Source organism: Oncorhynchus mykiss, chromosome 8 (genome assembly GCF_057628025.1).
Source record: "Oncorhynchus mykiss isolate SJ-2025 chromosome 8, ASM5762802v1, whole genome shotgun sequence".
Classification (NCBI taxonomy): Eukaryota; Metazoa; Chordata; class Actinopteri; order Salmoniformes; family Salmonidae; genus Oncorhynchus; species Oncorhynchus mykiss.
Genome location: NC_143029.1, coordinates 31,173,047 through 31,199,557, shown reverse-complemented (window position 1 = coordinate 31,199,557; position 26,511 = coordinate 31,173,047). Strand labels below are relative to the sequence as shown.

At 44.9% G+C, this 26,511-nt stretch overlaps 1 protein-coding gene and 1 long non-coding RNA gene across 2 annotated transcripts in view; one reads left to right on the top strand and one right to left on the bottom strand.

The window, feature by feature from the left end:
• The window catches only part of fut8b (fucosyltransferase 8b (alpha (1,6) fucosyltransferase)), a 157,906-nt gene that overhangs the window by 20,562 nt on the left and 110,833 nt on the right, over positions 1-26,511 (top strand). The window lies entirely within an intron of this gene.
• On the bottom strand, positions 1,760-11,438 carry LOC118965506 (uncharacterized). Its single transcript, XR_005052853.2, has 3 exons — positions 11,359-11,438; positions 2,035-2,100; positions 1,760-1,844 (listed from the first exon to the last, which is right to left on the bottom strand). It is a non-coding gene; the product is annotated as an uncharacterized LOC118965506 (long non-coding RNA).

Below are 26,511 nucleotides of genomic sequence, written 5' to 3'. Positions count from 1 at the left end.
GGAGACCAGCCTGAATTAAGAGGGATGCTGCCCATAACTTTTTGTGCAGCATATGCCTACTTGAATCCTTTGTTAACTTGACTATTTCTAGCAATAAACTTTGTAGCAACACTAGGCTGTTAAGATGATGAAACGGTCCTCTGAGGAGAGGACAGTGTAACTCGCCGCTTCTGGACAGCTAATGCATCATTAACGCTTATCTAGTACAGTGATGCCTCGCAAATGGAAGCGAATTGGTTGAGTAAGTAGCCGTAATCCATCCATGAATAAGTAAACAGTTATATATTGTGTTGACAGATACCGTCATTATAGTTCCTATCAGTCCGTTATCGCTGGCACGCTGGCGGTATCCGCAAATGGCGGCCTGCCTTGAGAGAGACTTAAGCTAGGTCTATTATTGGGCTTGGATATTCAGACATTTCAAGGGAAAAACGACAATTGCACTCATTGGTTCTCCGCAGCCAGGTTAAACAATGGCTCTTCGATTTACAGGCCAACTGGGTAGGTTTGATAACACCATCATCCAGGGGCGCAACCTTGGTTTTAGAAGTGGGGGAAACATAACTTGGTGCAGTCTTGGGGTCCTCCCATTTTCTGGGGCATCTAAAGATAATTTATACACAATCTAATTAGTCCCATGGCCCTTCTAGCCATCTCTATTTAGAACAACAACAAGTAAGCAAAAATGCCCACAGTCATCAAGCTAGGTAAGATATCATTATTAAATATGTTTAAGTGAATGATAAGAATGAACTACATTTTTGTTCAGTGAATTTCATATCATAGGCCTAATAGTACTGCAGAGCTCTTTTTACTTGCACACCACATAGCAGGGTCACCCCATCCTTCACCTAGGGGTCGAAGGCCGTGCAGCGCCCCAACCCATCACACCCCACTCAGCCTTAGGATCTTAGTGAAATATGAATTATTGGTTTCAGGTGTGTTACGCCAAGGCCAGAGTGACAACCAACAGTACGGTAGACCCCCAGGGCCAGGACTGAGCAGCCCAGCAGCTAGGGGTTGCCTAAATAGCTATCTCCTCTGACGTGGGCATGTTTTCAATACAGACTCCTTTTGTCATACAGTATTCCCTGCAAGGCATCCAGACCTTATGAAAGTTGTACAGTATACCCATAATCTTGTAATAAATCATATCTAGTGATACATAACTGGACATTGATTCCATCCATTGTGGGAGGATAACCAACTTTCCAATTAATAGCACTCCATTTCTTAGCCACCGTAAATGCTTGGTTAAACAGTTTCTTCTGAGAACAGTCTGCAGTATTTCCAAGCAAACAAAAACAGGGAGAAGGGAGACTCCGTAGACATGCTGAGATAAATGAACATAGTCTTTGCCAGAATTCAGCTGGCCTTCACAAGACCATGCAAATATGTCCCCTTTTGTGTTTCACAACTCCAGCAGAAAGATACAATTTCTGAGTGCATGATATTCAGGTTCACTGGCATATAGTACGTTCAATGGATGGTCTTAAACTGCAGTAATTTATGTTTATTATATGAACATGACTCGACATTCTAACATATATGTTTCCCTTCATCATCATCAATAGTGTCTCCCAGGTCTTCCTCACATTTTTATTTTTCATGTTTTATCTCATCGGGAAAAGCCTCTATCAACCCTTGATACAGTTTGGAAATCAACTTCAGAGGTTCGTCAGACTGCCTTAAAATATTGTCCGTGATTTGAAGCTTCTTTCTTGTCCAGTGTTTGCTGCACAGAGAGAATAAAGTGTTCCATCGGCAGTAGTTCACCTCTGCGCTGTCACAGACTGGTCTACCCTGGCTGCCTGAACCCGATGAGACCCCTGTCACCATCTGTCCTGTGCAGATGAGGCATGACAAAAAATTACCTTGGTGTAGATTTATACATGATATTATCCATGGATACAATCAATGGTTCAATTATTGAAATTACTATTATTCCCAGATCCCAGACTGTAGCCTACCCACCAACTCAAGATTGAACATTGTACCAATTCACTGATTGTTATAATATATTGCAAAATTCACCTGAGCTCCGTAGACTGGTCTTCCCTGGCTGTATGATCCTGCTGGAACACCTGTCACCATCTGATCCTGCTAAGACATGATGAGCATAGTGTTGTGTACTGACTGTGCACCACGACAGTGAAGCCTGTAGAGCTGTGCATACCATGTCAGTGTGAAAAGTAGGGCATTAGCTAGGGAAACTGACAGATCAATAACGTTACATTGCTATACTGACTAATAAAAACTCACATTGCCCTGAAAACAATTCAGAATATTGGTCTTCAATCGTTTGGCAGCTGGTTTCATAGTTTGATTCAGGTCTAGTGTGGTTCAGTCAAAAATTATAAATAAAAAGTAATCTACCTAGCAAGCTAATGTTAGACAATGTTTGGCTAGCTATAGCTAATGGTACAATGGTATATCATCAAATGTACTTCTGTTGAAATTGGACAAAACAAAGGCTATAAAACATGTCCATACACAAAACAGCTGTTAGATATTGCTATCTGACAGATTGCTAGATGCAAGCTAGAGCTGAACTGGCTGTGGTAGCTACTAGCTAGCAAACTAACTTCTAGTAGCTAGTTCATTCACTTCAGTCGAGAAGGGATGAAACATTAGCTAACATAACATGTCAGTTACACTACTAGCTCAGCACTGGGAATAAATCATTTTTGACAGTCAAACAGCAGTTACCTTGCCAGCTAGATCAGTCAACTAAAGAGTAGCCCATTTCTGCTCTGCTTGCTTTTACAACTCGGAGAAAATGTGCAACACAGACAGCAGCTGCCTCTGATCATCTCTCCAGTGCTGGTCCTATACACCATCCTTTCAGAAGCTTTGCCTTCACACAGCCTGTCCACATGCTCTGTGGTGTGCATGCGGTCCTAAATTCTGCTGGCTGTAACCGGAAAACGGACTACCTCTCTGAGGCGTCCGCATGGTCCTAAAGCACACCGGCTCTGTGCATCACAGTGCATTGATAAAACTGGTCGGGGACAAAAAATGCTATTTTAGAATGTAGGGGTGTCATGTCCCCCCGTCCCCAGTGAAAGTTGTGCCCCTGCCATTGTCAGTTATACATTGCTGATCTATCTATATCATTTGGTAATAACATGAGGCCTATTATGCCTGGAACCCGCTCCCTCCTCTCTCTCTCTTCCCTCAGTTTTGAATTCAGACCATAGTCCTCTCATCCATAGCTTCATTCCACCGTCTGTCTGTCTTCATTTTGATACTAATCACTTCATTAAAGATATCAGCACTGCTCTGCCACTGAGGTTAGATGGTGTGGCATGAGCTAAAACGAGCTTTGGAACATTTCGTTTCTTTGTTTGTGTATTCAACAGTCACACATATTGGATCAAATAACCATGGTGAGCTTCGAGGCTCCCAGTTGGTTTAACTCCCTCTGTTTAACATTGCTTTCTGACACACAATGCACCAGCCAAGAAGATTTCTAGTTCAAACATTTCCGAGTCTGTCTTCACTGGTACCTTGTTCTTTGCACACAAGGAAACTGTTAATTTCAAGCATCACAGTGCCGACTATGCCGTGTTGGACTCAATGTATATCACCTTGATATAGGCTAAGTATACATCCGTTTTACATACCATTGTTTGCCCAGCCATCCTAACCTAGATCCCTTTCTTAAACAACACTGGAGGGATGAGATGAGAGCTGAATCGAGAAAAAGCAGCAAACAAACACTGTTTGAAGGAGAATTCCCAGTTTACATTCCTCATATGGCACATATAAAGGCCCTGTGAAGGCGAGAGGGCTATGAGAGAGTATTGCTTGTATCTACAGTAACAATGTAGCCTTCCGCTGGTAGCTTTGTTTTGTTTTATTCTTTATTTCCCAGCTTTCCAATTACATGTATACAGTCAATAGAGCCAGGTTATAGAAAGCAGTCTTTGCTGCTCTTTCTGCTCTGAGAAAAGGAAAGTCAAAATGTCATCCTCTTTTGTGTGTGTGCATGTGTGTGTGCCTTCGTGCTCACCTATGTGTGCACGTGCAAATTTAAGTGTGCGTGTTTGACAGGGTGTGCGCTAGTGCAGTGTTTCCCAACCCTGGTCCTCCAGTACCCCCAACAGAACACATTTTCATTGTATCCCTGGACAAGCACACCTGAATCAACTTGTCAACTAATCATCAGGCCCTCAATGAGTTGAATGAGGTGTGCTTGTCCAGGGATACAATGAAAATGTGTTCTGTTGGGGGTACTCGAGGACCCTCTCTGATACAGAGAGGGTCAGAGAACATGTCCGGTAGTGGCATTTCGCTGGCATTTTTTATGTACGACTAGCAGTTGATGTCAGTTCTCTATCTGTCCCTCTATCTTCTGTCCCAGGCTTTTGAAAATGCTGGAAAAGAGAGATGAGGAATGAGGCATTATCATCCCCCTCTGACGTTTGATTTGTGGTGGAATATTCTTATGAACTCCCAACAGCTTTCAGACAGACGGGTTAAAGCCTAGCTGACTAGCTCCCAGATGGATTGCTTGGTGTGTGTGTGTTTTGAATCTGCGTGTGCCGTGTGCCGTGTGAGTAAGTGTGTGTGTGTGTGTGTGTGTGTGTGTGTGTGTGTGTGTGTGTGTGTGTGTGTGTGTGTGTGTGTGTGTGTGTGTGTGTGTGTGTGTGTGTGTGTGTGTGTGTGTGTGTGTGTGTGTGTGTGGTTTCTCTCAGGCTGTAATGGGAAAGTCTCTGTTATTACCACTACAGGGCAGAATCACTATGAAGACGAGAGAGAAATCAGCTCTCTTTGACTTCCTTAAATTCTGCCATCACTCTTTTTAATGCTTCCGTCCTCCTCCCATATTTATGCTGGAAATATTGTGCGTATTGTAAGACAGACGGTCTGCATGACTGTTGAGTGCACAAGCCAATCACATGGCTAGTCTGGGGGAGGTTTCCATGGTGAAACGTTGCGAGGGACTGGCGAAACTCCAGAACTAAGTCTGATCCATTGCTAATATGGTAATATGATATGTACCATTCTCCAGCAGCTGAAAGAAAAAGAGCCCCAACAGGCCTGTCCGCCTATCTGCCAGTCTGAATGTTTGTCTTAAACAGGTGAATTTCTGAAAAGAGTGGGAGACGAGGGAAAAATAGATATTTGAAAAAGAACCAGCACAATAGAGAAGCAGCCAGGCGCTAAGGCAGGATTTCCCAAACTCGGTCCTCGGGACCCCAAGGTTTGCACGTTTTGGTTTTTGCTCTAGCACGACACAGCTGATTAAAGTAATCAACTAATCATCAAGTGGTGATAATATGTAGCAGCTGTGTAGTGCTAGAGCAAAAACCAAAATGTGCAACCGTTGGGGTCCCGAGGACCGAGTTTGGGAAACGCTGCAGTAAGACGAGGAGACGCGGTGTCTGCTTGGATAAGAAGTTTACTCTTGATCAGCCTTAACTGCTGCTGCCTATAGGGATTGGGTCTAAGCTTTGAGTGTGTCCTGTCCTTGTCCCTTTGTTTGTTGTCCCTGTCGCCGTGGTGACCAGTGATCCTGAACCCCTTCCTTCCCCAAGTGCCTGCTGTTCTGGCTCTGTTTGTCCCTGCAGGGTTGCTGTCGTTGAGTTGTTAGTTAGGGATGTGGAGAATCAGTGTGTGTCAGTGTGTGTGTGTGCCTGTGTACTCAGCTAGAACTGTGTATATATGTGTTTGTGTGTGCGTGCATGTGTGTGTGAATGCATGCGCCTTTGTGTGTCTTTGTGCTTTTGTGTGTGTGTGTGTGTGTTTGCCTGCAGTGATGCATGTGTGTGCGTTTGTGTCTTTGCGTGTGTGTGTGTGTGTGTGTGTGTGTGTGTGTGTGTGTGTGTGTGTGTGTGTGTGTGTGTTGGCCCGTCAGGCATGCCACCGTTACAGCTACTAGGAAGTGGGTTGCGACATGGTCCGCTCTAAGGAGAACGTCCAGAAATAGACCCTATGCCCTCATCTAACTGATTTATTCACTTGCTCCCTTTTCTTCCCCCTTTCACCAGAATGCACTTAACTCTATCCTTGGTTAAATAGCCTCATGTCAGTGCACGTGCATGCGTGTGTGTGTGCGAGTGCATGCTCGTGACTGTTTGTGTGTAAGTGTTTTAAGGGAGAGGGACCATGGTGTACCCTGTCGTCCCGGGTGATGCTTGTTGCACAAGGAACTGATAACAAAGTACATGACATCCTTTTGTAGGTCTTTTTTAGTTTGTCATAAACCTACCCTGCCAGTAAGGTGGTCACTGCAGGGCAGGCTAGCTGAGTATGCACGAACAACACAGGCTTCCTAGCACCATTTAAACACACTCAATAACCCCTTAAACCGAGTGGTGGACAATAACACTTAAACCCCCCTAAAACAACCCTGCCCATCGCTCCATCCCTCCATCCCTCACTCCCCCACCCAAGGCCAAATATGGATGGATAGTGTGATAGTAGTGAAGGAGAGTATGGGGATGAAGGGATGAGGAGGTGGAAAGAAAAGTGGTAAATGGGACAGCTGTGGTGCAGGAGCCCAGCCCAATAAAGGCACACACCCAGATGCCCTTATGATCCTGTCGTGACAATGGCCCAAATCCACTCCCGAAACACACACAACACACACACATTCCCCACAACACACACACACAGAAAAGTCTAAACACTTCTGGTCAAAAGTAGTACACTAATATGGGGCATAGTGTTCCATTTTGGGATACAACCTATGTTAGACAAATGCACTGTAGACCACTGAGTCTCTCTCTCTCTCTCTCTCTGAAACACACCGACATGATAGTATGAGCTAAGCTGACAGAATGAGCACGTTTCACACTTTTTAGGGCTGAGTGTGTACGACAGGCCTTTCTCTCTGTGCGGGGTGATTTTCAGATCTATGTGAAGTCTGGTTACTTTCTCAGCAACTCATATTCTCATGAGCCCATTCCGCCTCGAGGCTGTGTCCCAAATGGCACCCTATGCCCTATTGTACGTAGCGCTTCACTTTTCACCAGGGCCCATAGTAGTGCACTGTATCGGGAACAGGTTACCATCTGGGCTGCAGGCTAGTCTTTACTCATGAAAGATCTCCACGACCACAGTGCTACCTGATCTAGGAGACGGTAATGGGCATCCGTTGACAAGGGGTGAGTACCACGTGGCACCCTATTCCCTTACATGGTGCACTACTTTGGACCAGGTCCAATAGGGCTTTGGTCAAAATAAGCACACTTTAAAACGGAGTAGGCTGCCATTAGGACACAGCCATGGTGGTACCAGATACAGGGCACAGTAAAAGGCATCCTATTGGCTGCTGACCCCATAGTGGGTCATCCAGGGTTCAGTTATGGTCCCCAGGGGATAGAGCTTGACTCTGATGAAAGAGAGCCTTTATCACTTTCTGGCAGGGTAACTTAGGTCACTATGGTGCCAGCCAATCAGCCATTCATCCTAGGGGGTAAGGGCTTTGTGTGTGTTTGGGGTAAAGTGTGTGTGAATATGATTTCATTGCATTTACTTTCTGGGTGTGTTTGTAAATGTGTGTGTTTACTGTCTGTGCGTTAAGTGTGTGTGAGTGATAGTTAGTGACATGGGGTGCTTAGCAGAGAGGATTTGGAAGGAGCCATTGGGATTGGCCTGATAGGATTTCCCCTGGTGTTGGCCCTGCCATAGGGGGAAGTGTCACCTGTCTTCAGCATGGAGCAAAACAGCAGTTGCATTTAACTGCCCAAGGTCCTGCACTGCCATCTCCAACTCTGACCAGTAGCATCTCCTCAATCCTGAAGGACTGATAAGGACAAAGCCAGAGGCACTGCAGACCACTGCTGCTGGAGTGACCTGATTGGCTGGGGATAAAGGTAGTGATTTTATATTTTTCAGACATATCTCCAGTTCTGCCAGCCGTATCTGGGAGCAGAAGGGCAGGGATAGGTCAAAGCATTTCAACCCCTTGAGTCAACTGAGGCTAAGGCAGCCTCAACTTACTGCTCCCTAAACATCCTCTCCCCTCACAGGCATGGCCACGGGCTAATCAGATTATTCCATACTACCCTCCAATAACCTCCTAGTCACATCTGATCTTTAACACAACTCTGCGTATCCATAACTTCTCTCGACTGCCTCCAGCAGCAACAGCAGCAGCAACAGCAGCAGCCACTCTTCTTTCCCTCCATCACCACCTTCCCCAGTGGTTGTCAGAGTGGCAGGACTGGCATCCACCTACGGCTCGCCCCTGGCACTACCCAGCATGAGACCTACTCTGTCTGCCTGCCTCCTCCGCACCCACCGCCACCACCAAGCCCTCTAGGCTTATATCAAACCCAGATATAATGCAGGGATGGAAGGAGGGTGGCACGCAGTACGGCTTGTCCTGAGCACCACTCTTCATAATGACATGCTGCCCCCTGTGTCCGGGCAGTGTCCAGATCAAGAAGGGCAACTGGGGCTGCCATAGGCAGGTTCATCTCCTCAGGCTCAGTCAGTAGTCCTCTGTGCCAATGAGAGGGGTAGTTAAGAACATGCCAGTCAGGAAGTAAGAGGCCCTAATGGGACTGGATGAGACGACATGACAGTGCCAGGGCCATTACAGCCACTGAGAGAGCCCTGTCAGACCTTGAGTGGAAGGGGAGAGAGAGAGAGAGAGAGAGAGAGAGAGAGAGAGAGAGAGAGAGAGAGAGAGAGAGAGAGAGAGAGAGAGAGAGAGAGAGAGAGAGAGAGAGAGAGAGAGAGAGAGAGAGAGAGAGAGAGAGAGAGAGAGAGAGAGAGAGAGAGAGAGAGAGAGAGAGAGAGAGAGAGAGAGAGAGAGAGAGAGAGAGAGAGAGAGAGAGAGAGAGAGAGAGAGAGAGAGAGAGAGAGAGAGAGAGAGAGAGAGAGAGAGAGAGAGAGAGAGAGAGAGAGAGAGAGAGAGAGAGAGAGAGAGAGAGAGAGAGAGAGAGAGAGAACAATGTCTTGAGTAAAAGCCAAATTGGATTTATACTAAAACATCGCACGACTGATCAAATATACACTTGCTTTATCGACTTCCAAAAAGCATTTGATTCTATTTGGCATACAGGACTGTTCTACAAAGTTTTTGAAAGTGGTGTAGAGGGTAAAACATATGACATAATTAAATCAATGTATACTGGCAATATGTGCAGCATTAAAATTGTTAAGAAAATAACAGATTTCTTTAAGCGGGGCCTTCGCCAGGGTTGCAATCTGAGCCCTGCACTCTTCAATATTTACATCAACGAATTGGCCACTATTCTAGAAAAATCCTCAGCCCCTGGTGTTAGTCTCCACAATTCAGAGGGTAAATGCCTACTCTTTGCAGATGACCTATGCCTGCCGTCACCCACAGCAGATGGCCTACAGCAGAACCTGGACCTGCTAGAGCAGTACTGTCAGACCTGGGTCCTGGCAGGAATCCTGAAAATACAAAAAAATATATTTTCCAAAGAAGATCCAGATCTCAGGGAATTAGGCCAAAGTTCTCAATTGGTACAAAATATATAGAAAACTGCACACACTACAATGACTTAGGTTTAAAAATAAGCTCAACTGGACACCTTAATGGGGCAGTGAATGAACAGAGAGAAAGCACGCAGGGCATTCTACACCATTAAAAAACAAATTCAAATTGAAATACCAATTAAAATGTGGCTAAAACAAATTGAATGTGTCATTGAACCAATTGCACTTTATGGCAGCGAGGTGTGGGGTCCACTTGCCAAACAAGATTTCATCAAATGGGACAAACACCCCATTGAAACCCTGCATGCAGAGTTCTGTAAGATTTTCCTACATGTCCTGAGGAAAACTACAAACAATGCATGCAGGGCAGAATTAGGCCAACATCCACTAATAATAAAAACTCAAAAAATAGCAATTAAGTTTTGGAAACATCTAAAATACAGTGACCCCCTCTCATATCTTTACCAAGCCCTGCAATGCCAAGCGCTGAGCAAATAAAATAGTCCCCTCATCCATCTGGTCCTGGGGACTCAGTTCACAAACTTGTTCTACTAACTCACTGAAGCCTCAGGACCAGAACATCCAATAAATCAGAATAAACCAAATGACAACACAGTCAAAACAAAACTACATTGCTTATTGGGAAACACAAACAACAACACAAAGCAAAATGCAGTGCTATCTGGCCCTAAATCGACAGTACACCATGGCTGACTATTTGACCATGGTTTCTGATCAAAACCTTAGAAAAACCTTGACGAAGTACAGGCTCAGTGAGCACAGCCTTGCCATTGAGAAGGGTAGACACAGGAAAACCTGGCTCACTGTAGAGCAAAGGCTGTGCAAACACTGCACAACAGCAGAACCTGAGACAGAGCTGACTTTTCCTGACAAAATGTAAAAAATATAAAACAATTAGAGAGTGAATTTCCCCCAGATTTGAAACCCTTACTCAAGGTTTCAAAGACCTCTGATGGGAGTAGGCTACCCGTCCTGTTGAGGGAGGACGCAGAGAGTTGTGGGTTGGCAGCGCACTACATCTGCCATAAGATGAGGGACAGTGTCTGACATACCAATCAACCGGCACATGTCCTCTACTGTATGCTTATTGATATTGTTCATAGAGAGAGAGACACAGAGAGACACAAAGAGAGACGGACCAAGAGACAGAGAGTGAGCGCAGGCGATGGAGATGAACAAAGAGATTAGAGATGGCGAGAGATGGATGTGGAGAGAGAACAAGAGAACAACAACAACAAAAAAGCCACAGGATGAACGTGACAGAGTTGAAGGATGGAGGCTGGCTGTAGTGTGTGTGTCTGAGGGGAGGTCTGTCCCTGTTGGTTCCTCCGTGCTGTTGTGTTGCCTGTTCATGGAGTGAAACAGCCGTAGAGCTAGAAGACGGATCTTTGTGCAACGTCATGCCGAGAAAGAAGCAGCAACAACAAACCAGTGTGACAGCCAACAGCCAGCTACATGAATACAGGCCTCTTCAATTTTCTATTAAATGGGTTTTCTTTGCTTTGATCTCTGTGATGAAAGCAACAGCACAGTGTCCAATACGTCACCGAAGAAGAAGCCTACCACAAGGACAACCAAAACATTTAGGGAGGTGTTTTACTCCCTGGGCTTTGATTTCTTGTCTAAATTGAGGATTATGTTGGATTAACCCAATGTTGTGATCCCCTTCCCCCTAAAAAGGATGTTTACTCAAAATGTGTAATCCTGTACGCCTTCCTGAACTGTCATATTTATAGAACAAGATAGATTCAAGCGTCCACTTGTGAGAGGTTTCGACAAGCTAAGTACCTGCTCTTATTACGTGAGTTGTATCATCATAACCGGTGAATACAATGAGTGTGGTGCAAGCCCAAATGTAAGCCTACTCTCTCCATTTGAAACCGGAACCTTCCTCTCAGTCAGAATACTACTTACAACATTTCCCATTTGAACGCCAACATAAAAGTAGAAACGTCATCCTCCTCCTCTTTGTTGCTCTCACACTGGAATCCCATCCATCCATCCACACCTTAATTGAGGCTCTCTCCACCGATGTTTCGAGTGATGTTTATCACCGTGGCAACATTGCTGCCCCTGCAGATCGTGGTTGTGTTGTCTTGTGTGAGGATTACCATAACAACAGAGCGCAGGCTTTAGCTTTAATTCCAGTAACACTGGACCCGGCTCCTCTGTGGATCGGCTCGCCTGGTGGGCTTGTCTTAACTGGTATTAGCAGGCGTGGGCAGGGAGCTAATGCTATCGCCCGTCTGAGAGGCTGATTTCGCCTGGGGGGGGGGGGGGGCCCATACGGCCCGCACGAGGGCCTAGTGTTGATGTTCCACTGTTCAGTTCACTCCCCCTAAGGTAAGCCCCAGCCTTAGCCCTTAGCATGTCAGGCACCCCTAGCAAGTGTCCACCCAACCCCAGAGTGTCTGCCTGCTGCTCGGCTAACTAGTGATTAGCGCTGTCCACCAGGCAAATGGGTAGGTGGGTCACTGCATGCTGCCTCTCAGTGGGCGCTTATTGCAACCGGCAGCCCGGTGGGACGGGGGGGGACGGGGGTGGAAGAAGAAGAGGCAGAGACGACATGTCATCACGGCTAAGCTGGCGGAGAGGAGCGAGGCAGTGGGAGGAGGAGGAGGGGTAGGGAGGTGCGGGGGCAGGAGCTGACCCTGTAAGCAGAGGAGATTAGGGAGAATAATGAAAGGGGTCTTGGCAGTGCTTAACTAATATGTGAAGTAATCTGAAGAAAATGTGTGGAGAGGAAATGTCAGCTGTGTGTGTGCAACAGCGTGACAATGCAACTGTGTGTCTGAGTGTGTTTGTGTGTTCTCGTGTGCGTGAGTGTTATTTGCATGGAGGATTGCTGCAGTCAGGGCTACTGAAAGAATTCTAACAGCCTCTTAAGCAAACAAGTGTCGGAGCATGGAAAATTAATTTCAGGCCTCCTCAAAAGAACAGCCCGACCGTTGACATGGAGTGCCTGCGAGAGACTAACAGAGTCAGTTAGGTCTCACACACACACACACACACACACACACATCTGCATGTGTACATTTTAGAGGTGGCGTGTGAGGATGAGTTTTGCCCTTTAAACCATAATACATAAGATTACATGGACAAGGAGGCATTTCTATTATATACACTCTTCAGCTCTCTACAACTCTCCAAGTGTGTCGGGTAGAGGTGTTGTTCTGGGATCAGTCCCCTCCAATCCGTATAATCATTTTCATGATGACTGTAAAGGCTAAACTGATCATAGATCAGCACTCCCACTCTGTTGACTATCAGATGATTGATTAGTAGGCTGATAATTACCGTTTTTCTCAATTGCTAAAACACTAAAACCCATTAGCTGAACAAAGTTCTCAGTTGCCTGGACTCATTTAGCTAATTATGCAGTCTGTTGTCAATACCTTAAACCATTTCACATGGTAAAACACAATTTGCAGATCTCACTTAGACTTTTCAGCAAAACTCTAAACACATTCTCATTCTCAAAACACATTCGGCACTCTAATGCACATGTCATCCATACTGGTAAACACAAGTGGCAACAATCAAATACAAATAGAGAACATATGTCATTGATTGAACACAACCACTCAAAATTGATTTAACCTGTTTCAAATGATGCGACACAACCAATATAAGCCAGTTCAGAGAGCAAACAGGTTGTTGAAGGTGGGAAGGAGAAAGTCTGAGAATGGATACTGTAGTACAGTGCATTGTAGGCTGTATACTGTACAATGGACAAATTGTATGGCCCTGAACATTGTGCTTTCCATTTATTAACAGTACTACTGACTGCTCAATAGATTTTGACTGGTTGCAGGTTCATATCAACAAAGAACAAGAATTACAGTATCACAGAGACAAAGGAAGTACTTCCGGCGCCGACAGAGATAGCCGCCTCGCTTCGCGTTCCTAGGAAACTATGCAGTTTTTTGTTTTTTTACGTGTTATTTCTTACATTAGTACCCCAGGTCATCTTAGGTTTCATTGCATACAGTCGAGAAGAACTACTGAATATAAGAGCAACGTCAACTCACCATCAGTACGACCAAGAATATGTTTTTCGCGACGCGGACCCTGTGTTCTGCCTTACAAACAGGACAACGGAGTGGATCCTATGCAGCGACCCAAAAAAACGACTCCGAAAGAGAGGGAAACGAGGCTGTCTTCTGGTCAGACTCCGGAGACGGGCACATCGCGCACCACTCCCTAGCATTCTTCTTGCCAATGTCCAGTCTCTTGACAACAAGGTTGATGAAATCCGAGCAAGGGTAGCATTCCAGAGGGACATCAGAGACTGTAACGTCCTTTGCTTCACTGAAACATGGCTCACTGGAGAGACTCTATCCGAAGCGGTGCAGCCAACGGGTTTCTCCACACATCGCGCTGACAGAAACAAACATCTTTCTGGTAAGAAGAGGGGCGGGGGCGTATGCCTCATGGCCAACGTGACATGGTGTGATGAAAGAAACATACAGGAACTCAAATCCTTCTGTTCACCTGATTTAGAATTCCTCACAATCAAATGTAGACCGCATTATCTACCAAGAGAATTCTCTTCGATTATAATCACAGCCGTATATATCCCCCCCCCCCAAGCAGACACATCGATGGCTCTGAACGAACTTTATTTAACTCTCTGCAAACTGGAAACGATTTATCCGGAGGCTGCATTCATTGTAGCTGGGGATTTTAACAAGGCTAATCTGAAAACAAGTCTCCCCAAATTTTATCAGCATATCGATTGCGCAACCAGGGGAGGAAAGACCTTGGATCATTGTTACTCTAACTTCCGCGACGCATATAAGGCCCTGCCCCGCCCCCCTTTCGGAAAAGCTGACCACGACTCCATTTTGTTGATCCCTGCCTACAGACAGAAACTAAAACAAGAGGCTCCCACGCTGAGGTCTGTCCAACGCTGGTCCGACCAAGCTGACTCCACACTCCAAGACTGCTTCCATCACGTGGACTGGGAGATGTTTCGTATTGCGTCAGATAACAACATTGACGAATATGCTGATTCGGTGTGCGAGTTCATTAGAACGTGCGTTGAAGATGTCGTTCCCATAGCAACGATTAAAACATTCCCTAACCAGAAACCGTGGATTGACGGCAGCATTCGTGTGAAACTGAAAGCGCGAACCACTGCTTTTAATCAGGGCAAGGTGTCTGGTAACATGACCGAATACAAACAGTGCAGCTATTCCCTCCGCAAGGCTATCAAACAAGCTAAGCGCCAGTACAGAGACAAAGTAGAATCTCAATTCAACGGCTCAGACACAAGAGGCATGTGGCAGGGTCTACAGTCAATCACGGACTACAGGAAGAAATCCAGCCCAGTCACGGACCAGGATGTCTTGCTCCCAGGCAGACTAAATAACTTTTTTGCCCGCTTTGAGGACAATACAGTGCCACTGACACGGCCTGCAACGAAAACATGCGGTCTTTCCTTCACTGCAGCCGAGGTGAGTAAGACATTTAAACGTGTTAACCCTCGCAAGGCTGCAGGCCCAGACGGCATCCCCAGCCGCGCCCTCAGAGCATGCGCAGACCAGCTGGCCGGTGTGTTTACGGACATATTCAATCAATCCCTATACCAGTCTGCTGTTCCCACATGCTTCAAGAGGGCCACCATTGTTCCTGTTCCCAAGAAAGCTAAGGTAACTGAGCTAAACGACTACCGCCCCGTAGCACTCACATCCGTCATCATGAAGTGCTTTGAGAGACTAGTCAAGGACCATATCACCTCCACCCTACCTGACACCCTAGACCCACTCCAATTTGCTTACCGCCCAAATAGGTCCACAGACGATGCAATCTCAACCACACTGCACACTGCCCTAACCCATCTGGACAAGAGGAATACCTATGTGAGAATGCTGTTCATCGACTACAGCTCGGCATTCAACACCATAGTACCCTCCAAGCTCGTCATCAAGCTCGAGACCCTGGGTCTCGACCCCGCCCTGTGCAACTGGGTACTGGACTTCCTGACGGGCCGCCACCAGGTGGTGAGGGTAGGCAACAACATCTCCTCCCCGCTGATCCTCAACACTGGGGCCCCACAAGGGTGCGTTCTGAGCCCTCTCCTGTACTCCCTGTTCACCCACGACTGCGTGGCCACGCACGCCTCCAACTCAATCATCAAGTTTGCGGACGACACAACAGTGGTAGGCTTGATTACCAACAACGACGAGACGGCCTACAGGGAGGAGGTGAGGGCCCTCGGAGTGTGGTGTCAGGAAAATAACCTCACACTCAACGTCAACAAAACTAAGGAGATGATTGTGGACTTCAGGAAACAGCAGAGGGAACACCCTCCTATCCACATCGATGGAACAGTAGTGGAGAGAGTAGCAAGTTTTAAGTTCCTCGGCATACACATCACAGACAAACTGAATTGGTCCACTCACACAGACAGCATCGTGAAGAAGGCGCAGCAGCGCCTCTTCAACCTCAGGAGGCTGAAGAAATTTGGCTTGTCACCAAAAGCACTCACAAACTTCTACAGATGCACAATCGAGAGCATCCTGGCGGGCTGTATCACCGCCTGGTATGGCAACTGCACCGCCCTCAACCGTAAGGCTCTCCAAAGGGTAGTGAGGTCCGCACAACGCATCACCGGGGGCAAACTACCTGCCCTCCAGGACACCTACACCACCCGATGTCACAGGAAGGCCATAAAGATCATCAAGGACATCAACCACCCGAGCCACTGCCTGTTCACCCCGCTATCATCCAGAAGGCGAGGTCAGTACAGGTGCATCAAAGCTGGGACCGAGAGACTGAAAAACAGCTTCTATCTCAAGGCCATCAGACTGTTAAACAGCCACCACTAACACTGAGTGGCTGCTGCCAACACACTGACACTGACTCAACTCCAGCCACTTTAATAATGGGAATTGATGGGAAATGATGTAAATATATCACTAGCCACTTTAAACAATGCTACCTTATATAAATGTTACTTACCCTACATTATTCATCTCATATGCATACGTATATACTGTACTCTATATCATCGACGGTATCCTTATGTAATACATGTATCACTAGCCACTTTATACTATGCCACTTTGTTTACATACTCATCTCATTTGTACATACTGTACTCGATACCATCTACTGTATCTTGCCTATGCTGCTCTGTACCATCACTCATTCATATATCCTTATGTACATATTCTTTATCCCCTTACACTGTGTACAAGACAGTAGTTTTGGAATTGTTAGTTAGATTACTTGTTATTACTGCATTGTTGGAACTAGAAGCACAAGCATTTCGCTACACTCGCATTAACATCTGCTAACCATGTGTATGTGACAAATAACATTTGATTTGATTTGATTTGAAGGACAAGTTTGTGAGATGCAGGGTACAGTACTGTAAAAATAGGGGTACAAGGAGGAGGAAGAACAAAAAACAAAATTGCAAAGAGCAAAGCAGAGTAGTAATTTCTGATCAAGAACATGTTTTCATTCATCAAAAGACAATGATGGAAAAAAAATGAATTTTTGGGGGATTAAAAATGTACTTCTCCCTGAGAATTGTATGTTTTGAGAGAGAGAGAGAGAGAGAGAGAGAGAGAGCACAATGTCTTGAGAAAGAGAGAGAGAGAGAGATGTTTAGACTTTTCCTTTTTCTCTCTTCCTTTCCTCCTCCCTTTGCTGTTTGGGGGGTGTTGTTTGTTATTCTGGCCTCAAAACCGATTTGTGATGTGTCAAATCTCCGCTCGTTTTACGGTTCCTGCCGTGTTTGTGTTTGTGTTCTTGCCTATGTGTCTCTTCCTCTTCTCCACTGGACACCCAGCCCAGCTCTCCGCCCCAGACTCACAGCCTCACAGCCTTGCAATGGATCAAAGTTCTCATAATAACGTAATGGTGTGTTGACCATGTCCCTGACCCCCAGTTTATCAAACTCTGTCATAGATGGAGTTTTTCCCCTGCAGAAGTGGAGAGATGCATTGTTTCGTATCAGAGGTAGATCATTTCACTGCTGTGTTGACTACCATTGACTGAGTGTGTGGCCAAGCTGGAGGTGTGCTGTGTTTTCCCTTGGCTGCACTGGGGTAATGTAGCTAGCCCAGATACACCTAAGGTGCTGTCCATGTCCATGTCCATGTCTGTGTGTGTGTGTGTGTTTGTTTTGGAAGCATGGCTGAGTCTCCGACCTGTGATCTCCAGATGTAGGACAGGGCCATACGCCCAGGCTATGAGACCTGCTGTAACCCAACCTGACCCCAGGCTTAGCCCCATACAGCCCAGGCTGTGAAACCTGCTGTAACCCAACCTGACCCCAGGCTTAGCCCCATACAGCCTAGGCTGTGATACCTGCTGTAACCCAACCTGACCCCAGGCTTAGCCCCATACAGCCCAGGCTGTGAGACCTGCTGTAACCCAACCTGACCCCAGGCTTAGCCCCATACAGCCTAGGCTGTGAGACCTGCTGTAACCCAACCTGACCCCAGACTTAGCCCCATATGCCCAGGCTGTGAGACCTGCTGTAACCCAACCTGACCCCAGGCTTAGCCCCATACAGCCCAGGCTGTGAAACCTGCTGTAACCCAACCTGACCCCAGGCTTAGCCCCATACAGCCCAGGCTGTGAAACCTGCTGTAACCCAACCTGACCCCAGGCTTAGCCCCATACAGCCTAGGCTGTGAGACCTGCTGTAACCCAACCTGTCCCCAGACTTAGCCCCATACGCCCAGGCTGTGAGACCTGCTGTAACCCAACCTGACCCCAGACTTAGCCCCATACGCCCAGGCTGTGAGACCTGCTGTAACCCAACCTGACCCCAGGCTTAGCCCCATACAGCCCAGGCTGTGAAACCTGCTGTAACCCAACCTGACCCCAGACTTAGCCCCATACGCCCAGGCTGTGAGCCCTGCTGTAACCCAACCTGACCCCAGACTTAGCCCCATACGCCCAGGCTGTGGGACCTGCTGTAACCCAACCTAACCCCAGGCTTAGCCCCATACGCCCAGGCTTTGGACTGTTGAGCTAAGGTGAAAGACTGATACCCTGATGTAATACTGAGTCGGAGACTCCTCACAGGCATGCAATGGGACAGAACATGCCGTCTCAAGTTCTCTGGCCTCTTTTCACCCTCCTTCTTTATCACATGTGACCGACCAGCTCGACTCGGTCTTATGTAGCAACATTTGAAATTGTGTTTTTTACATTGGATAAATGTAGAGACTCTACTAGAAAACGATACATCATACGTTACAGTTGAAGAACAATGGGAAAGTAATTCCGCTTTGAATGTTGATAGACGTAAAATCACTTTTGAGAAAATTCCCCTTCAATGTTTTGGTACAACTACCGGAGAGCTCTTCTTTGTCTACACCCATTCAACATTTTCACTTTAGCCCCACACAGCTCTTTAAGGATTCACATGTATTGAACAATCAAAGATTTCAAGACTAAAGGCTGGTTTATACTATGGGCGAGTTCATAAATTTAAACTGGAGTGCCAGAGTGTTTTCTGAGCGTTTGTAAACTCAGTGTTGTCAGATTGTCCATTAGTAAATTCAGATATATTTGCTTTCTGACTATTCGGAGCGCACTCTGGCCGCTCTGACCGGAGAGTACTGTTGATTTGCGTGTTCTAACCTAACAACCGCAGTCAAGCACAAAGCTAACTGGCTAATGCTACTTCCAGACACAAATGATAGTATTTTTCTGTGGCTAAACCAACTAGGCTCAGAATTTAACAATCGTATTCATATTTACAGATGTCATACAAGTTTGTTAGTAAGGCACATGAAAGTTCACATGTTCCAGAAGGCATTTCTTCCAAAAATACGGATTTTGATAACAAAAATAAATGCCTCTCCGGTGAAGTAATATGCTGAGTTTCCTGAAAAGAGTCACATATACTGGCCCCCTTTCATTCTCATTCTCACTCTCTCTCTCATTCTCTAGCATGTTCTCGCTTGAGTTGACTAAATCAGCTGTGAGATCTGAACAGATGCAGACACACACACGCACGCACGCACACACACACTCCCATACACACACACGTGTGACTGGTGGTTAACCAATGAGGAAGAAAATGCCCATCTCTCTCTCTCTCTCTTTCTCTCTCTCTCTCGCTCCCACGTATGCACACACGCTGTCGGGGAAAGTCTAATCAATAATGAGGAGAGACAAGGTCAATCACCAATCAGGATAATACTTTATTTAAAATGTATTAATAACATCAATTAATTATTGCAATAATGAAGCTGGTCGACGACCCACCCGTAGTTGACTCGTTGAGAGACCAACGAGCGGATTTGAGTCGCAGCATTTTATAGCAAAGTACATCCTCCTGAATGTTCATTACAAACAACAGATGTGTGGAATGGGTCAAAGGGTTAGGATTCGTATGAAAGATAGTAATAATTCACAGCAGACAGTATCTACGGTAAAGACTGTAAGCATTTCACTGTTAGTCGATACCTGTTGTTTACGAGGAATGTAGCAAACAAGGGTGTCACAGGTTGCTAAGAGTGGTGGGTCAAGCGCAGAGACCAGATGGTTCGGTGATTTCTAATATTTATTCTCCGGCACAAAACGGTCACGCCAAATTACAGGGCGCATAACATTGACCAGCCCAAACACAGGACAAACAGTGCGGAGAAAACAACAATGAGAACACATCCACAACCGACAGAGAACAAAAATATTCCCGCACAAACCTAAGCAGGTAAAACAGGCTTAAATAGACAAAAATCAAGGAACAGGTTCAACTAATAAGACTAAACTAACAGAAAAGGAAGAAGGGATCGGTGGCGGCTAGTAGACCGGCGACGACGACCACCGAGCACCGCCCGAACAGGCAGTGTAGGGTACGTCATGCGACTGAAATGTTGCGGGTGAGGAGAGCGCTGGGCATGCAGGGCATCTTGTTGTTATGACTTGCATTATCTGAATTAGGCTAAAAATAAAAGATAATTATACAGTTGAAGTCGGAAGAATACATACACCTTAGCCAAATACATTTAAACTCAGTTTTTCACAATTCCTGACATTTAATCCTAGTAAAAATTCCCTGTTTTAGGTCAGTTAGGATCACCACTTTATTTTAAGAATGTGAAATGTCAAAATAATAGTAGGGAGAATGGTTTATTTCAGCTTTCCTTTCTTTCATCACATTCCCAGTGGGTCAGAAATGTACGTACACTCAATTAGTATTTGGTAGCTTTGCCTTTAAATTGTGTAACTTGGGTCAAACATTTCAGGTAGCCTTCCACAAGCTTCACACAATAAATTGGGTGAATTTTGGCCCATTCCTCTTGACAGAGCTAGTGTAACTGAGTCAGGTTTGTAGGCCTCCTTGCTTGCACACGCTTTTTCAGTTCAGCCCACACATTATCTATAGAATTGAGGTCAGGGCTTTGTGATGGCCACTCCAATACCATGACTTTGTTACCCTTAAGCCATTTTGCCACAACTTTGTAAGTATGCTTGGGGTCATTGTCCATTTGGAAGACCCTTTTGCGACCAAGCTTTAACTTCCTGACTGATGTCTTGATATGTTGCTTCAATATATCCACACAATTTTCCAGCCTCATGATGTCATCTATTTTGTGAAGTGGACCAGTCCCTCCTGCGGCAAAGCACCCCCACAACATGATGCTGCCACCCCCATGCTTCACGGTTGGGATGGTGTTCTTCGGCTTGCAAGCCTCCCCCTTTTTCCTCCAAACATAACGATGGTCATTATGGCCAAACAGTTCTATTTTTGTTTCATCAGACCAGAGGAAATTTCTCCAAAAAGTACGATCTTTGTCCCCATGTGCAGTTGCAAACCATAGTCTGGCTTTTTTATGGCGGTTTGGAGCAGTGGCTTCTTCCTTGCTGAGCGGCCTTTCGTTTTACTGTGAATATAGATACTTTTGTACCTGTTTCCTCCAGCATCTTCATGAGGTCCTTTGCTGTTCTGGGATGGATTTGCACTTTTCGCACCAAATCACGTTCATCTCTAGGAGACAGAACGCATCTCCTTCCTGAGCGGTATGATGGCTGCTTGGTCCCATGGTGTTATGCTTGCGTATTATTGTTTGTACAGATGAACGTGGTACCTTCAGGCATTTGGAAATTGCTCACAAGGATGAACCAGACTTGTGGAGGTTTAGGCATATTTCTTTAGATTTTTATTTTTATTTTTTTTCATTGCTGCAAGAGGGACTGGTGCACTTTACAAAATAGATGGCATCATGAGTGAGGAAAATGATGTGGATATATTGAAGCAACATCTCAAGACATCAGTCAGGAAGTTAAAGCTTGGTCGCAAATAGGTCTTCCAAATGGACAATGACCCCAAGCATACTTCCAAAGTTGTGGCAAAATGGTTTAAGGACAACAAAGTCAAGGTCACTGGAGTGGCCATCACAAAGCCCTGACTTCAATCCTATAGAAAATTTGTGGGCAGAACTGAAAAAGCGTGTGCGAGCAAGGAGGCCTACAAACCTGACACAGTTACACTAGCTCTTTCAGGAGGAATGGACCACAATTTACCCAACTTATTGTAGGAAGCTTGTAGAAGGCTACCCGAAACGTTTGACCCAAGTTAAACAATTTAAAGGCAATGCTACTGAATACTAATTAAGTGTATGTAAACTTCTGACCCACTAGGATGTGATGAAAGAAATAAAAGCTGAATTAAAACATTCTCTCTACTATTATTCTGACATTTCACATTCTTAAAATAAAGTGGTGATCCTAACTGACCTTGGACAGGGAATCTTTTACAAGGACTAAATGTCAGGAATTGTGAAAAACGGAGTTGAAATGTATTTGGCTAAGGGGTATGTAAACTTCCAACTTAAACTGTAGGTATTTCAGACTGGGTCAGCGAGAGATTGAAAATGTAAGTGAAGATAATTGCCAGCTAGCAATCAATTTCTGATTTATATCCATTTATGTGGCAGATCACGCCCACGTGAATGTTTATTGTTCAGTAGCCGCCATATTTTTGGAACATATTGTGTTGAGCGACCTTATTCCATCAATGCTATACATCAAATGCGTATCGGTTATTCGGTGGCAGAGGAGTAGCGTTTTGAGTTTTATTCAAAAAGGTTAAATGGTGGAAACTCCATCATGGCCGACCTTATGGGTCCTAGAGGCAAATGTGTTCCTTGTTAGGTAAGGAACTTAAGTACGGAATTTCATGATTCTAGGTCACATGGCGTGAGGGGCATGACTTGCAGGTAGGGTTGCAAAATACTGTTAACTTTTCCAAAATTCCCAGGTTTTTCAGAAATCCCAGTTGAAAGATTCCTGTACAACAGTATACTGTAAAATAGTAATAATATACCAAAAAATAATGTACTGTAACATACTGTTCCTTTCTTTTACAGTAACTTACAGGTAAACAACAAGACATTTTTTAAGTGTATTCACTTTTGTGTCCATTCACTCCATTCTCTCTCTATTAATAGCTGCCATTCATTCCATCATTTGCTTGTTCGCCAGTGCTGTATAATCTCCCTCTCTCTTTCTATCCTTTTCTGCTCCCCTCTTGCCCTTCCCATTGTCTCGCTCTCTCGCTCTCGCTCTCACTCACTCACTCACTCACTCTCGCTGATAGAAAAGGCGAGGGAAAGAGGGGATCTCTGTCTCTTCTCTTCCACCCTCTCCGGTTCTCTCCTTCCTCATATTTCTCTCTCTCTCTCCTCTCTCCATATTCCCCTCTCTTTCTCGCCCGCTCCCCCGCTCCCCCCTCTCTCTTTGTCCACCATGTACACCCACCCTCCATCCCTCCTTCCTTCTTCGAGTCATCTGCTGCTCCCTGACTTGTCACGTTTTGCTCAGTGTGTCTGTCCAGCCCCATCACAGTGCTAGCCGAGCTGACACATAGCCACAGCAGAGTATAATACAGCACAGCGCTAAGGGCCTTTGGCCTGCATTCCAAATGGCACCCTATTCCCTTCAGTTCATTACTTTTGACCAGGGCTCAGAATTCTCTGGTAAAATGCAGTGCACTAAATAGGTCTAAGGTTGATATTTGAGACATTGCCAAAGTCCACAGCACAATATATAGCGGTAAGGGCCTCTGACCAGCTGACCTGTCTCTGTCCCTCACTCCTTAAAATCACTGTGTGTGTTTGTCTATGTGTGTGTGTGTGTGTGTGTGTGTGTGTGTGTGTGTGTGTGTCTGTGTCTGTGTCTGTACCTGTGTCCCCCCCCCCCTGTCCCTCACTCCTTAAATTAAAGCACTGACATCATCAAAGAGGGACACGTTGGGACACAGTTCTTAACCCCAGGGATAATCATTGGACTATGGACGTACATAAAACACATTCTAATGTGTTGTTTCTATATGCGAGGGACAATATACATTTTGACTCATTGTTTTTGGATGTTCTTCTCAAACAACTATTTTAGTCGACAGTTTTAGACCTTGTGTACAGTGGTGGTTGCCTCACTTGAAATTCCTGGCCTCTTTTGAGTTAAAGACACCTCATCAGCACTATTCTGTTGGAGCGTTTCCCACGGATGCTTTGCTACACACACACTCATACATGCACGCATGCACACTGAAGTCGTTATAAAGGCTTACGTCAAATCAAATCACAATTTACGCTGAGTATACCAAACATTAGGAACACCTTCCTAATATTTAGTTGCCTCAATTCGTCAGGGCAAGGACTCTACAATGTGTTGTACTACTACCATACCCCATTCAAAGGCACTTTGTCTTGCCTATTCACCCTCAATGTCACACACACACAATCCATGTCTCAATTGTCTCAAGGCTCAGGAATCCTTATTTAACCTGTCTCCTCCCCTTCATCTACACTGGCTAGCTCGATAGTCCTCAACGTGCGCCAGAAGAGGAAAGAACTTATCCCAGACATGAAAGCTGCCAGAGCACGTGGGGACATTGCTTGCATATGCTATGACAGGCTCATTGTCCACGCTCCCTCCCAAAAGCCTGGTAGTGATGAAAGAGCCAAGCAATTGGGTTCGTAGCTTTAACCCCTCAGTACACACACACACACTTACACACAACAAGTGATTAATGGACTGCTGAATGTATCTTTTTTTCACTTGCTTTGTTTGCTCTTTTCCATATTATGTCTATCTCTGATAAGCTACCCAGGAAAGGTCTGAAAATAGGCCATATTAATATATGTAGCCTTAGAAATCAATAACTTGCTAACATCAGATAACAGTAATATATCAGCCATTTCTGAGAATCACTTAGATAAGTCATTTGATCATACAGCAGTAGAAATACAAGGGTATAACATCTATGGAAGAGACAGAAATCCTCATGGGGGAGGTGTTGCTGTGTATTCAGAGCCATATGTAAACACGGAGCCCTACTTTCTTGGGGACCTGAATATTGACTGGTTTTCATCGGGCTGTCCACTCAAGAGGAAGCATCTCACTGTAATCAGTGTCTGTAATTTGGTTCAAGTTACTAGTCAACCTACCAGGGTGTGTACAAACACTACAGGGACAAGATCATCCGCATGTATCAATCCCATTTTTACTAATGCTGTAGAACTTTGTTCTAAAACTGTATCCGTATGCATTGGATGCAGTGATCACAATATAGTGGTTATATGCAGAAAAGCCAAAGTTCCAAAAGCTGAACCTAAAATAGTGAATAAGAGATCAATACAAAACATTTATGTGGATGATGTTAAAAATATTTGTTGGTTTGATTTGATTAATAGGAACCATACAGGTGCTGCACTTGATGAATTTGGGAAATTGCTTCTTCCAATTGTTAATAAACATGTACATCTCAAGAAAAGGACTGTTAGAACTGTTAAGGCACCATGGATTGATGAGGGAAAAAAAACGGAATAAAATCAACCAAAAAAAGAAGACTGTATTACGAAGCCAAGATCAATGACATAAAGAATGATGACAAAAAAAAATGTCGGAGTACTTTAAATTCAATTATGGGCAGAAAGACTAATTCAACTCCATCTTTCATCAAATCAGAAGATTTATTAATCACAAAACCATTTGATGTTGTTATTTTAATGATTACTCCATTGTTAAAGCGGGCAAACTTAGGCAGGAAATGCCAACAACGAACAGTGCAAAATAATTATTATAATAATGAAAGAAAAGCATTGCAAGTTTGAAGTTAGTGTGGGAGAGGTGGAAAAATTGTTATCGATCAGTAATGACAAACCTGGCATTGACAACTTAGATGGAAAACTACTGATGATGGTAGCTGACTCTATAGCTACTCCTATCTGTAATATCTTTAATCTGAGCCTAGAGGAAAGTATTTTTCCTCAGGCCTGGAGGGAAGCCAAAGTCATTCCGCTACTCAAGAGTTGTAAAGCGGCCTTTACTGGTTCTAACAGCAGACCTATGAGCTTGCTGCCAGCTCATAGGAAACTGTTGGAAAACATTGTGTTTGACCAAATACCATGCTATTTCTCTGTAAAACAATGACAACATACATTCAGCATGCTTGAAGAGAAGGGCACTCAACAGGTACTGCTCTGACACAAATGACTGATGTTTGGTTGAAAGAAATTGATAATAAGAAGATTGTGGGACTGTACTGTTAGATTTCAGGAAGCCTTTTTTGAAAAATCACACAGTTGAAGTTGTAAGTTTACATACACTTAGGTTGGAGTCATTAAAACGTATTTTTCAACCACTCCACACATTTCTTCTTAATAAACTATAGTTTTGTGCATGACACAAGTACATTTTCCAACAATTGTTTACAGACATATTATTTCACTTATAATTCACTGTATCACAAATACAGTGGGTCAGAAGATGACTGTGCCTTTAAACAGCTTGGAAAATTATGTCATGGCTTTAGAAGCTTCTGATAGGCTAATTGACATCATTTGAGTCAATTGGAGGTGTACCTGTGGATGTATTTCAGCCAAGACCTCAGAAAAATAACTGTAGACCTCCAGAAGTCTGGTTAATCCTTCTGAGCAATTTCCAAATGTCTGAAGGTACCACGCTCATCTGTACAAACAATAGTACGCAAGTTTAAACACCATGGGACCACGCAGCCATCATACCGCTCAGGAAGGAGAGGTGTTCTGTCTCCTAGAGATTAACGTACTTTGGTGCAAAAAG